Genomic DNA, 15,070 nt, shown 5'->3' with positions numbered 1-15,070 from the left:
TCTTAGTGAGGCAGAACGGAGTGTGCTTGCCAGGGGAACATCCTTCATACCCATAACTAAATTCAATTCCTTCTCATGGATAAAGGATATCAACCTTTTTTGTCGTAAACTTAAATGGAAAAAATATTTCAAACAGATTGATCAAAAAGACAGTCAAAGACTGGGTGTTAGTGTGGAGGATGTTCCCCTGGTAAGGACAATGACTGACCTCATGAGGGATGGAGAAAGAATACCTGGGGAAGGACCCCATACTAATTTAAAATTAAAAAGTACGAAGACACCCCCTCAAACGGAAACAAATAGCATTGACCTATTCCTCAACATAGTCACTAAAGAATTGGATAAACTGGAAATAATCAAAGACAAGAGAAAATTTGACTCCAATCTTAATAGATATGAAATAGAGGCTATGTTGAGGATTGAGAAGGATCATGACATCATAATCAAGTCCTCTGATAAAGGAGGTAACTTGGTTATGATGGAACACCCGGAATACAAACGCATGTGTTATGCCATCCTGAATGATAAAGATGGTTATGAGATTTTAAAAGACAACCCAACGGAATTATTTCTCATACAGTTAGAGACTATATTAGAAGAGGCTTTGGATGCTAAATTAATATCGAGTGACGAAATGAAATTTATGCTGAAACAATATCCCCAGATTCCCACCTTCTATAGTATACCAAAAATCCACAAGGGTTTGGTTCCCCTGAAAGGTCGCCCTATAGTGGCTGGCATTAATTCCCTGACCCAAAATGTAGGTATATACATAGATTGTGTTTTAAGACCATTTGTGGTATCACTCCCCTCTTACATCAGGGACACGTCTGATTTACTTACAAAAATCGAAGGGCTACACCTCGATGAGGGCACCCTGATTGCATCGATAGACGTTGAAGCGCTATATAGCAATATACCTCACAATTTGGGCTTGACGGCTGTTAATCATTTTTTAAAAAGCCGGGGCATACAGTATCAGGCACATAACCAACTCATTTTGAAATTAGTGGATTTTGTCCTAACACACAATTACTTCCTGTTCAACCAGAAGTTCTTCCACCAGCTCAGGGGCACCGCTATGGGGAGCGCTTGTGCCCCCACTTATGCAAATTTGTTCCTGGGCTGGTGGGAGGATACGGTGGTATTCACTGAAGATAGTGTATGGACGCCCAGGATAGCCTTCTGGGGCCGCTATATCGACGATATATTGATATTGTGGAGCGGCCCCAGAGGGCTATTCTTGGATTTTGTGGCTGATCTTAATCAAAATCAAATTGGAATGCATTTCACATCAGAAATCAGTGAAGGGGGCCTCCCTTTTTTGGACTTATATATTTCTCTCAACAATGGTAGCATCAGTACTAAAACCTACAGAAAACCTACTGCCACAAATAGCTTGTTAAGGTGGGAAAGTCATCATCCCCACAATCTGAAAAATGGCATACCTAAAGGACAGTACTTACGTATTAGGAGAAATTGCAGTTCCAACAGAGATTTCTTCGAACAAGCAAGGGATCTAAAAACTAGATTTAAAGAAAGGGGCTATCCAGATCGACCTCTACAAAGAGCATTTAGGACAGCAAAAAATGCCACGAGACTAGATTTACTTAATCCGAAAAAAGAAGAAAGATATAAAAAAGAAGCCAACTCTATCTGCCGCATAATCGGCACTTTCGACCACTGTAACAGAGAGGTAAAAGGTATCCTAAATAAATACTGGGAAATGTTACGCCTTGACCCCGACATAGGAGAGATACTTCCAACACACCCGGCCATAACATATAGAAGAGGGAGATCACTGGGTGACAGATTCATTCATAGTCACTACATGCCAATAAAGAAATCTGGTACTTGGCTAGACAGGAGGCCTTTGGGGACATTCCGTTGTGGCACATGTATAGCATGTCCCTACATTCATCAAACTAAGAACTTTTTCAGTCATACAACAAATAGGACCTTTGTCAGCAGGGATTTCGCCAATTGCAAAACAACAGGGGTGGTATACCTAATTAACTGCATATGCGGCCTACAATATGTGGGCAAAACTAAAAGAGAACTAAGAAGGAGAATTGGTGATCACTTGGGTGACATAAGGAACAATAGAGATACTGCTGTGGCTAGACACATCCGGTTATTCCATGACAACGACGATAAAGCAATTAACTTCTGTGTCATGGAAGTGGTCCGTCCGTCACCTCGCGGAGGAGACCACAATAAGCGGATTCTGCAAAAAGAGGCCGAGTGGACTCACAGGTTAAAAACGGTGAGCCCACTCGGACTGAATGAAGTTCTGTCTTTTGGATCCTTTTGTAAAGGACCACCCCCCTTCCCCCCCCCCCCCCCTTTGCCCCCCCCTTTTTGGGGAAACCGTGTGATCTGTCTGCCCTGTGAATGTAATTATCTTGGGAACAGACCCGTCAGACAACGAATACAGTTATCAAACCGGAATAGGTTGAACTGATTATATCTTTTGAGGTGATCTTGGGTATCGATTTATCTTTTGCATTATGCTACAATACCATCCTTCCTCCCCACCCCCCCCCCCCCCCCCCTCCCCTTGTGGGATCACCTCTCCCTAATGTGAATATTTATAGATATCTAATTGCTGCTTACAAGAATAATTAATAGTGTATTGTCACCCCTATGACTTATGTGATCGCTAATTCCGCTGTAAATTATGTCATTACTGGCCTTATAACAAGCAATGATTCTCTATTTAGGTGTCAACACATATATCAGAGAATATTCTTCTTTGTTCTAATAAACATTATCTATTCGGCCGAATGTGCGTTCCAGATGCGGTTCACACACTGGAAACGTCACATCCGGCCTCATACGATCACTTCCGGAACGCACGATGATGACGCGGTTGCGTTCCACCGGCATCTGCTCACCACACAAATAGGGACATCACTTATGGGACGCACGGAAGTGCGTCACATGCGTTCCACAGGGCGGAAATGCCTGTCTGTGAAGCGCACGCCGGAACACCCATGGCGATCACATCACAGTAAGTAGTTTACTTAATCAATGGGGTATTTAAGGGCAGTGGAATTAGGGATCGGCCTGGACTGCCATCTCTATATCCACCTAGCAGCAATACCAGCAGCTCTCATCTGGCTTAAAAACTTTTTTTTGGGCGATTGTGCCAGTCACATCTGATATCCCCTGATGATCCTGTCACCAAACCAGTGACAGTGAGAAACGCGTCGGGATCAACTATTCTGTTTTTGGGAGATTATTCTCAGGGCTACCACTCAGGGTTTAGCCGTCGATAAGTGGGGTCGCCTCATTAGGGGGTGATACCTCTGCATTTAGGCAGAGGGTCTCTCCACTTTTAGGCAGGGACTCACAAGTAGTTTAGGGTCAGACCTCCCTATATTTTCTTATTGTTTTGTTCCGTTTTTCTCCAATCTAACATATTGGCAAAATCGCTAGTGGAGGAACCGCACCTACACCTGAATATCAAGGGTATTCGGATCCGGAACTCAACATCCAGTCATCCTCTGAAAAACCTGGTCTGGGACCCACTGTGAATCACCGTCGGTAACCGTGAGTGGTAACAATCTTTTTTATCTAGTGTGATACACATTGGAAATACAAAAGAACCCTGTGAACTCTCTATGCTAGATATGAAACTGCAGCCAGTATAAAATATACTGCAGTCATTATCTAAATCTATATATGTAAAAATATTGTTATTTGGGATTTATCTTATAAAGTATCTATTAAAAGTTAATTTTTAAAGTAGGTTCAATTTTTCAGCGAAATATAACACAAGGAATGGACATTAGACCAGTGGAAATCTGTTCTTTGGTCTGATGAGTCCAAATTTGAGATCTTTGGTTCCGACCACCGTGTCTTTGTGCGACGCAGAAAAGGTGAACAGATGGACTCTACATGCCTGGTTCCCACTGTAAAGCATGGAGGAGGTGTGATGGTGCTTTGCTGGTGACACTGTTGGGGATTTATTCAAAATTGAAGGCATACTGAACCAGCATGGCTACCACAGCATCTTGCAGCGGCAAGCTATTCCATCCAGTTTGCGTTTAGTTGGACCATCATTTATTTTTCAACAGGAAAATGACCCCAAACACACCTCCAGGCTGTGTAAGGGCTATTTGACCATGAGGGAGAGTGATGGGGTGCTGCGCCAGATGACCTGGCCTCCACAGTCACCGGACCTGAACCCAATCGAGATGGTTTGGGGTGAGCTGGACCACAGAGTGAAGGCAAAAGGGCAAACAAGTGCTAAGCATCTCTGGGAACTCCTTCAAGACTGTTGGAAGACCATTTCAGGTGACTACCTCTTGAAGCTCATCAAGAGAATGCCAAGAGTGTGCAAAGCAGTAATCAAAGCAAAAGGTGGCTACTTTGAAGAACCTAGAATATGACATATTTTCAGTTTTTTCACACTTTTTTTGTTATGTATATAATTCCACATGTTTTAATTCATAGTTTTGATGCCTTCAGTGTGAATCTACAATTTTCATAGTCATGAAAATAAAGAAAACTCTTTGAATGAGAAGGTGTGTACAAACTTTTGGTCTGTACTGTATATATATATTATCCACAGTATCCTCAGAGGATACAGTCTCTGAACAGGGGGCCCTGCTGTCCTTTGGTTATTAACCCCTTAAGGACGCAGGGCGTATCGGTACGCCCTATTTCCCGAGTCCTTAAGGACTCAGGGCGTACCGGTACGTCCTAACTTTAAATCGGTATTCCGGCGCCGCGGGGGTTAATCGGAACGGGATGCCGGCTGAAATCATTCAGCCGGCATCCCGTAACAACGCAGGGGGGGGTCATTTGACCCCCCCGTATCGGCGATCGCAGAAAACCGCAGGTCAATTCAGACCTGCGGTTTTCTGCGTTTCCGGTCCATTCGGGTGTCCTGTGACCCGATGAACCGGAAAAAGACTGCGATCGGTGGCGTAATTATACACCACCAATCGCAGTCCGAGGATTTGAGGAGGCGGTGCTGGCCCTGGTGCTGAACACTGCTGTCCAGGGTGCTGATTGGTGCAGGGGAGAGAGGCGCGAGATTCAAACTTCCTGCGCTCCTCTCTCCCCTCCTCTTCCTGTTCTGCACGAGCACCCGGCAGCATCGTCCAGCACCAGCTCCTGTGTCCCCCTAATCGCCATCCATCACCCTCCTGCACCCATCGCCACCCAGGTAGGTTAGGGTCAGTGAGGGAGAGGCACCGTTAGGCAGGGAAAGAAGGGAAAAGTTAGAAAAAAAAAAAAACTTTTATTCCTAACTTTTTTGATCCATCTATCAGACCCCAGCCTCCCCCCTGCCACTTGCCCCCCCCTACCAGCCCCCCACCACCACCAGCCCCCCACCCCCACCAGCCCCTTCCCCCCCCCCCCCACTTCACCACCAGCCCCCTTTTTTTTTTTCTGCGTGCACTGACTGGTCGGCACTTTTTAGCGTCCGTCCACTGTTAGCGCCCGCCACCCCACTGTTAGCGCCCCACCACCCCACCGCTGATCAGCCTTGTACCGCTGATCAGCAAGTTTTAACTTTTTTTCCTAACACTTGCCCTTTTTTTCTTGCCTTTTTTAGTACGCGAACACCCGTTGCCCCCACACACACGCACATATAATAAAGTTTGCCACACACGCACACCTACACGCACACACACCCATGGCCCGCCGGGTGTTCTCGGCCGAGGAGGCATATGCCCAGATTGCCTCCGACTCTGAGAGCCCCAGTGAGGATGAGGATGACCCCACATTCCTTTTATCATCCGCATCCTCCTCATCATCATCGGATGACGATGAGCCACCAAGGCGGCGGAGACGCCGCCAGGCGGAGCCAGGGGCCCCACATGCTAGGGATCCTGTGGCCCACCCTAGTACGAGCCGCCCTGGGGTTCGTACTGGTTTCCCGGCCCACCAAATAAGTTCACCGGAGCCCCCTGCCGATGAACTTAGCTGGTGTCCCCCAGTGGACTTTGAGCCTGAGATTCCGGATTTTGCTGGCAATCCTGGAATCCAGATTCCCACAGTGGGGTTTACTGAAATAGACTATTTTAGTTTTTTTTTCAGTAACCCACTGGTGAATCTGATGGTGGAGCAGACGAATCTGTACGCCCAACAGTTCGTCGCTCAAAACCCAGGCTCATTTTTGTCTAGACCCGGTGGCTGGACGCCGGTCAGTGCAGCCGAAATGAGGACATTTTGGGGCCTCGTGCTGCATATGGGTCTAGTCCAAAAACCCAGTGTCAGGCAATACTGGAGTGGGGACGTCCTATACCAGACCCCACTGTACAGTATGGTCATGACACGTCCCCGGTTTGAGGCCATCCGGAAATGTCTGCATTATTCCGATAATGCAGCATGTCCACCCCGAGGTGATCCTGCCTATGACCGGCTGTATAAGATACGGCCGGTCATCGATCACTTTGGGGCCACATTTCAGCAGGCCTACGTACCTGGAAGGGAGGTCGCGGTTGATGAGTCTCTCGTTGCGTTCAAGGGGAGACTCAGTTTCCGCCAATATATTCCCACAAAGCGGGCGAGGTATGGCGTGAAGCTATACAAAATTTGTGAGAGTACCTCAGGGTACACTTACAAATTTCGTGTGTACGAGGGGCGAGATTCCCGTATTCAACCCCCAGAATGTCCCCCCACTCTGGGTGTTAGCGGGAAACTCGTGTGGGACCTTATGTACCCACTGCTGGATAAGGGTTACCACTTGTACGTGGATAACTTTTATACCAGCATTCCCTTGTTCAGGTCCCTTGCCGCCAGATCCACGTTCGCTTGTGGGACCGTGCGGAAAAATCAACGCGGCCTCCCTGCCTACCCCCTCCAGGTACCTATCCCCAGGGGTGAGACCCGTGCACTTACCAGTGGAAACCTGTTGCTGGTCAGGTATAAGGACAAGAGGGATGTCCTTATGCTGTCCACAATCCACGGTAACGGCACCACCCCAGTCTCTGTGCGAGGTACCACGGCAACGGTCCTCAAGCCCGATTGTATCGTCGACTACAATCGGTATATGGGAGGAGTTGATCTCTCTGATCAAGTCCTCACGCCATATAACGCCATGCGCAAAACCCGGGCATGGTACAAAAAAGTTGCGGTCTACTTGGTGCAGGTTGCCATGTACAACTCTTTTGTACTATCCCGAAGCGCTGGCAGCACAGGGACATTCCTCCAGTTCTATGAGGCAGTCCTCAAGGACCTGATCTTTTCGGACCGGGAAAGAGCAGGCCGGAGTACCTCGGGAACTGGAGGCGCCCGGATCGTCCCTGGCCAACACTTTCCAGGTGTGGTCCCCCATACTGGAAAGAAGGGACGAACCCAAAAAAAGTGCAGAGTGTGTCGCAGGAGGGGGATACGGAAGGACACCACCACTCAGTGCGACACGTGCCCCGATCATCCGGGCCTCTGCGTTATCGATTGCTTCAGGGAGTATCACACTTCCATGGAGTACTAAATTTTTATAATCCCCAACAGTCCACTAGAGAACATAAAAAACTATGGCTCTCAGCCTTTGGAGACACGAAAACATTTTTTTTTTCCCCAAAAAATATTAGTTTTAGTGCAGGCATCCTCAAACTGCGGCCCTCCAGATGTTGTAAAACTATAACTCCCAGCATGCCCAGAAAAACCTACAGCCATCAGCAGGGCATGGTGGGAATTGCAGTTTTACAACATCTGGTGGGCCGCAGTTTTAGGATGCCTGCTTAGTGTCTCCAAAGTCTGAGAGCCATACATATTGGGCATCGTCGCGTGCGTAAAAGTCGTCGCTATAAAAATAACTTTTGACCAAACGCCTCGGATGAACGGTGTTAAAAATATAAAAAAAAAACGGTGCCAAAACAACAATTTTTGGGCAAAATTTCCATTTGAATCCTTTTTGCCGGTAATAAAGCAAGGGTTAACAGCCAAACAAAACTCAATATTTATTGCCCCGATTCTGTAGTTTGCAGAAACACCCCATATGTGGTCGTAAATGGCTATATAGCCGCACGGCAGGGCATAGAACGAAGGGAACTCCATACGGTTTCTGGAAGGCAGATTTTGATGGACAGTTTTTTTTTTGACACCATGTCCCATTAGAAGCCCCCCCTGATGTAGCCTAGACTAGAAACTCCAAAAAAGTGACCCCATCTAAGAAACTACACCCCTCAAGGTATTCAAAAGTTACTTTACAAACTATGTTAACCCTTTAGGTGTTCCACAAACTAAATAGCGAATGTAGAAACAATTTTAGAATTTTTTTGTTACATTGCCTCAAAAAAGAGTAATATAGAGCAACCAAAAATCATATTTACCCCTAAAATAGTCCCAAAACAACAACCCCCTTATCCCGTAGTTTCCTAGATGGGGTCACTTTTATGGAGTTTCTACTCTAGGGGTGCATCAGGGGGCTTGAAAGGGTACATGGTGTAAGTAAACCAGTCCAGCAAAATCTGCCTTCCAAAAACCGTTCCCCTTCTTCTATGTCCTGCCGTTCGGCCAAACCATAGTTTACGACCACATATGGGGTGTTTCTGCAAACTACAGAATCAGGGCAACTCATTTTGAGTTTTGTTTGGCTGTTAACCCATTTTTTCCAGTAATAAAGTAAGGGTTAAATTGGAAAATTTTCCAAAAAATAGAAATTTCAAAATTGTTTCTCCATCTGCCATTAACTCTTGTGGAACACCTAAAGGGTTAACAAAGTTTGTAAACCCAGTTTTGAATACCTTGAGGGGTGTACTTTCTTAGATGGAGTCACTTTTTTGAAATTTCTATTCTAGGGGTGCAACAGGGGGCTTCAAATGGGACATGGTATAAACAAAACCAGTCCTGCAAAATCTGCCTTCCAAAACCCATATGGTGTTCCCCTCCTTCTATGTGCTCCTGTTCGGCCAAACAGTAGTTTACAACCACATATGGGGTGTTTCTGCAAACTACAGAATCAGGGCAACCCATTTTGAGTTTTGTTTGGCAGTTAACCCTTGTTTTACTCCTAGAAAAAATTGATTATATTGGAAAATTTTCCCAAAAATAGACATTTCAAAATTGTTTCTCCATCTGCCATTAACTCTTGTGAAACACCTAAAGGGTTAACAAAGTTTGTAAACCCAGTTTTGAATACCTTGAGGGGTGTACTTTCTTAGATGGAGTCACTTTTTTGAAATTTCTATTCTAGGGGTGCAACAGGGGGCTTCAAATGGGACATGGTATAAACAAAACCAGTCCTGCAAAATCTGCCTTCCAAAACCCATATGGTGTTCCCCTCCTTCTATGTGCTCCTGTTCGGCCAAACAGTAGTTTACAACCACATATGGGGTGTTTCTGCAAACTACAGAATCAGGGCAACCCATTTTGAGTTTTGTTTGGCAGTTAACCCTTGTTTTACTCCTGGAAAAAATTGATTATATTGGAAAATTTTCCAAAAAATAGACATTTCAAAATTGTTTCTCCATCTGCCATTAACTCTTGTGAAACACCTAAAGGGTTAACAAAGTTTGTAAACCCAGTTTTGAATACCTTGAGGGGTGTACTTTCTTAGATGGAGTCACTTTTTTGAAATTTCTATTCTAGGGGTGCAACAGGGGGCTTGAAATGGGACATGGTATAAACAAAACCAGTCCTGCAAAATCTGCCTTCCAAAACCCATATGGTGTTCCCCTCCTTCTATGTGCTCCTGTTCGGCCAAACAGTAGTTTACAACCACATATGGGGTGTTTCTGCAAACAACAGAATCAGGGGAACCCATTTTGAGTTTTGTTTGGCAGTTAACCCTTGTGTTACTCCTGGAAAAAATTGATTATATTGGAAAATTTTCCAAAAAATAGACATTTCAAAATTGTTTCTCCATCTGCCATTAACTCTTGTGGAACACCTAAAGGGTTAACAAAGTTTCTAAACCCAGTTTTGAATACCTTGAGGGGTGTACTTTCTTAGATGGAGTCACTTTTTTGAAATTTCTATTCTAGGGGTGCAACAGGGGGCTTGAAATGGGACATGGTATAAACAAAACCAGTCCTGCAAAATCTGCCTTCCAAAACCCATATGGTGTTCCCCTCCTTCTATGTGCTCCCGTTCGGCCAAACAGTAGTTTACGACCACATATGGGGTGTTTCTGCAAACTACAGAATCAGGGCAACCCATTTTGAGTTTTGTTTGGCAGTTAACCCTTGTTTTACTCCTGGAAAAAATTTATTATATTGGAAAATTTTCCAAAAAATAGAAATTTCGAAATTGTTTCTCCATCTGCCATTAACTCTTGTGGAACACCTAAAGGGTTAATAAAGTTTGAAAAAACAGTTTTGAATACCTTGAGGGGTGTAGTTTCTAGAATGGGGTCATTTTTGGGAGGTTGCTATTATCTAAGCCCCACAATATGACTTCAAACCTGAACTGGTCTATAAAAAGTGGGATTTTGAAGATTTCAGAAAAATTTCAAAATTTGCTTCTAAACTTCTAAGCCTTGTAACATCCCCAAAAAATAAAATATCATTCCCAAAATGCTACAAACATGAAGTAGTCATATGGGGAATGTAAAATCATCACAATTTTTGGGGGTATTACTATGTATTACAGAAGTATAGAAACTGAAACTTTGAAATTTGCTAATTTTTCGAAATTTTTGGTAAAAATTGTATTTTTTTATGCAAAAAAATTCACTTTTTTGACCCAATTTTAGCAGTGTTATGAAGTACAATATGTGACGAAAAAACAATCTCAGAACGGCCTGGGTAAGTCAAAGCGTTTTAAAGTTATGAGCACTTAAATTGACACTGGTCAGATTTGCAAAAAATGGCCAAGTCCTTAAGGTGAAATAGGGCTGAGTCCTTAAGGGGTTAAAGGGAACCTGTCACCAGAATTTTGTGTATAGAGCTGAGGACATGGTTTACTAGATGGCCGCTAGCACATCCGTAATACCCAGTCCCCATAGCTCTGTGTGTTTTTATTGGCTAAAAAAAATATTTGATACATATGCAAATTAACCTGAGATGAGTCCTGTCCCTGACTCATCTCACATACAGGACTCATCTCAGGTTAATTTGCATATGTATCAAATCTTTTTTTTTTTGCACACTAAAAGCACACAGAGCTATGGGGACTGGGTATTGCGGATGTGCTAGCGGCCATCTAGTAAGCCATGTCCTCAGCTCTATACACAAAATCCTGGTGACAGGTTCCCTTTAAGGGCAGTTTGTAGCTTACAGTCTTTCCACCACATACAGAGGAGGCTGTAGCCAGATTAGCGGCAATTACCTTCTTTGCCAAGGTCCGCAATCCCTTTCTGTCGGCTAAACCTTCTATGGATCTTATCCCTTCTTGTGAGTTGTAGGGGAATGGAATATTCCTAATATCCCTACAGGAGCTGCTCTGAGGTGTTCACTCCCTGACTAGCCTCATGGGACTTCCCACTCCCTATACAACCTTATGGGATTTGTAGTACATGCACATAATACATGAAATACAATGATATTAACACTTTCAATGCTTTTCAGTGTATTTCAGGACAGTGCACAGATGCTTATATTCAGATCTCTGATAAAACCAATACTACAGTTTACACAGACTAAAACCTCACTTAAAGGGGCAGTCCCAATAAAAGATATTCAATACTTTTCAAACCAGTACCTGAATCTGAATACTTAAGTACATGTAAACATTTAGTATAACAGCTCAATTATTAATCAAAATATATTTGCATAGATCCACCTGCTGTTTATACTTTTCCTTATTTTTTGTTCACTTCAGGAATAACTCTGAGGTGGTCACACATGTCTAGCTCCATCCTTCAACTTCTACCAGCTGGGTCTTCTTTTAGAAGCTGTGACAGTTAGGGCCTGTTCACAATGAGTTTTTTGGCATTGATTTTGGTTGCTTCAAAACATCCTCCCATTCATTTCAAGCAGCACTTATTACATGTGCAAAAAAGAAGTGTGGATTAAAGAAGCAGCATGTCTTATTTTAGGACAGAATCTGGACCTAATCTCCCATTGAAATGAATAGAAAGAATAAAAAAACTGCTTCATGTAAGTCCATAAAAAATTTTGTGGGCTTCCCACTCGTTCTTTGACGCAGAGCCACGTCAAAAACCTCAAACTGAAAATGCTAATTTGTATTGAAGTGAGCACCCATTGGTTAAAAAAAAAAAGACGAGTAAAAAAAAACGCATTGAAAACATGTTAAAAACTGCACAAAAAATCTTTAATTTTATAACGATAATTTGTTTTCCCTTAGTCCTAACAGCAGCACAGATAGGGTTAACCACCCCCCTTGGACTGGTAGGACCGGCGGAATTTTAATGAGCCCAAGTAATAATTAAACACTTAAACCTTCCCTATAAAGGAGGGAATTACCTCCAGCCCATTGTGTTATAGCAAGAAAAAAACTAGTCTTACTAGGGTGGGAAATTTGTGTGCTGCTGTTAGGACTAAGGGAAAACAAATTATCATTAGAAATTAACGATTCCCTTACGTCCTACCAGCAGCACAGATGGGGAGATAGCAAGAAGAACCCCTAGGGAGGGCCATCATGCCTGGCAGAACTAAGTATAGTCTGCCCAAAGGCTGAGTACTCAGCTAATCTGGCTTCTAGTCTATAATGGGAGATGAATGTTGATTCAGAGCTCCAGGAGGCAGATTTGAAAATCATGTCGAGCGGAAGAAGACTCCTCTCGGCAAAAGAAGTAGCTACAGCCCTCGTAGAATGGGCTTTTACAAACCCCGGAGGGTCTAGTGATTGGAAAACAAAGGATTCCCTAATAGCCTCCTTAATCCATCGATGCCTTGCGGCCTTTAAACTTACCAGCAAACAGAATTAGAAGATTTTCATCTTTCCTGAACTCCTTTGATCTATCTACATAGATCTGGAGGCATCTCGAGACATCCAAAGGATGTATAGCAGGTTCCTTGGAGGAGGTAGAAGGTCTAGAAAGAACCCGGAGGGCTATCACCTGGTTGATATTCTGGAAAGAAGGACCTTAGGCCTAAAGTACGGGAGAAATCTTAAAAGGACCCGGTCTTGCAAAAAAATGGTATAGGGCTCGTGCGCTGATAGAGCTTGAAGCTCAGAGACCCTCTTGGCCAAAGTCACAGCAAGGAGAAAGAAAAGTTTCCATGTGACAAACTTGAAATCTCCCTCTTCCAAAGGCTCAAAGGGGGGAGATGCTAACCCCTTGAGAACTACTGATAAATCCCACTGAGGAATGGTTTCAGTACTGTAGGCTTTAATCTTTCTGCTCCTTTAAGGAACTGTTTGATGAGCGGGTCCTGAGAAAAAGACTTCTTGAGACAAGCTTAAATGGCTGAAACTTGAACCCTCAAGGTAGATGGAGCAAGGCCTTTGTCAAGGCCATCTTGCAGAAACTGAAGGATGATGGGGAGGGGTGGATCTGCAGACGCCACCTCCTTTGAGGAACACCAAGAATAGAATAACCTCATAATCCGTGAGTAGGCTCTCTTAGTAGAGTCTGCTCTTGAATGAGACAGCGTTCTCAGGACCGACTCTGAAAGCCCTTCTATTCTGGGAAGGAACTGATCAACCTGTGCAGATCTGAGCAGAGGTGAGTGTCCCACGACACCAGGGTCTGCTGAGGGGGAGTCTCCAAAATTGCCCTCAACTCATTTGGGCGAGCTGGGTAAACCAGGATCTCTTCTGCCAAAACGGTATGATGGCTATCACCGAGGCCTGATCCTGATGGATTTTCATCAATACCCCGGAATCATTGAAAATGGAGGGAAGATGTAAGCCAGCCTGAACCTCCAGGATATTGACAGAGCATCTATCGCCAGGGGGGTTGTCCTCCCTGTAAAGGAAGCAAAACCTCTCCACCTTGGCGTTGAACCTTGTTGCCATAAGATCCACCTCTGGCATACCCCACTGTTGGAAGACCGTGGCTCAACCGATCCGCTATCATATTGAGGGAGCCTCGAATGTGGATCGCAGATAAGTGGGAAAGGTTCAACTCTGCCCAATCCAGAATCACCCCAATGTCTGATAAGAGGGGAAGTGATCTTGTGCCTCCCTGCTTGTTGATGTAAAGTACCGCAGTCATATTGTCTGACTGGACTTTCACCGCTTTGCCCCGGATCTGAGGGGCGAAGTGAAGGAGGGCTAGCCGGATAGCTCGAATCTCGCGGAGATTGGATGAGAGGAGCCGCTCCTGAGGAGACAAGGATCCGTGAACTGGAGGATCGTCTAGATGAGCACCCCAGCCTACTTGGGACGCATCTGTTGTCAATATGACCCAGGTTGGCTGGGTCATAGACTTCCCGTCTAAAAGATGGCTCCACCATCTGAGGGAATAGCGAGTTTGCCAAGACAGGGAGCACAGGGAGTTCAGCGGGGCTGCCATTCCATTTGGAGAGAACCTCCGACTGCAGCGGCTGGAGGTGCCATAAAGCCCAAAGGGACTGCTTCCGCAGATGCTGACATGAGCCCCAACATCTTCATGAGAGTCAGAATTGGAACTCGCCGAGGCACGGATAGGAATTCTGACGTGTTCTGTATTCGGGATCTTCTTTCTGGAGTAAACCAGAGAGACATCCCAACTAAGACTCCCTTGGAGTCTTAGAGCCGCCACCACAGAAACTACCACCTTGGTGAAAGTGTGAGGGGCAGAAGAAATGCCGAAGGGAAGGGCAACGAACTGAAGGTTCACCTGGACCGCGATCCTGAGATATTTCCTGGAAGCAGGAACAATCGGGATGTGCAAATATGCATCCTTGAGGTCCAAGGTTGCCATCACATCTCCAGGATTGATAACGTGAACCACTGACCTGATGGTTTCCATACGGAACCTTACTTTCTTTACGTATCGATTGAAGAATCTAAAATCGATAATCATCCAGGGATCCCCTGACGCCTTGGGATCCAGAAACACTGGTGAGTAAATCCCTAAGCCCCGTTCCCCTGCCGGAACCTTCTCCAGAGCCCCCTTGTGGATGTAATCCTGAATGTAAGCCTCCAGAACCGACTGCCTTGCCGCCTGTAGAAATTTGGTTCTGATGAACCTGTCCGGAGGCAGAGAAAGAAGATTAATTGAGTACCCCTCTGAGATGACATTCAGGACCCAGGGATCCGAAATCTCTTGGATCCA

This window comes from Bufo gargarizans, chromosome 2 (genome assembly GCF_014858855.1).
Source record: "Bufo gargarizans isolate SCDJY-AF-19 chromosome 2, ASM1485885v1, whole genome shotgun sequence".
NCBI lineage: Eukaryota > Metazoa > Chordata > Amphibia > Anura > Bufonidae > Bufo > Bufo gargarizans.
Note: the sequence above shows the minus strand (reverse complement) of the source record.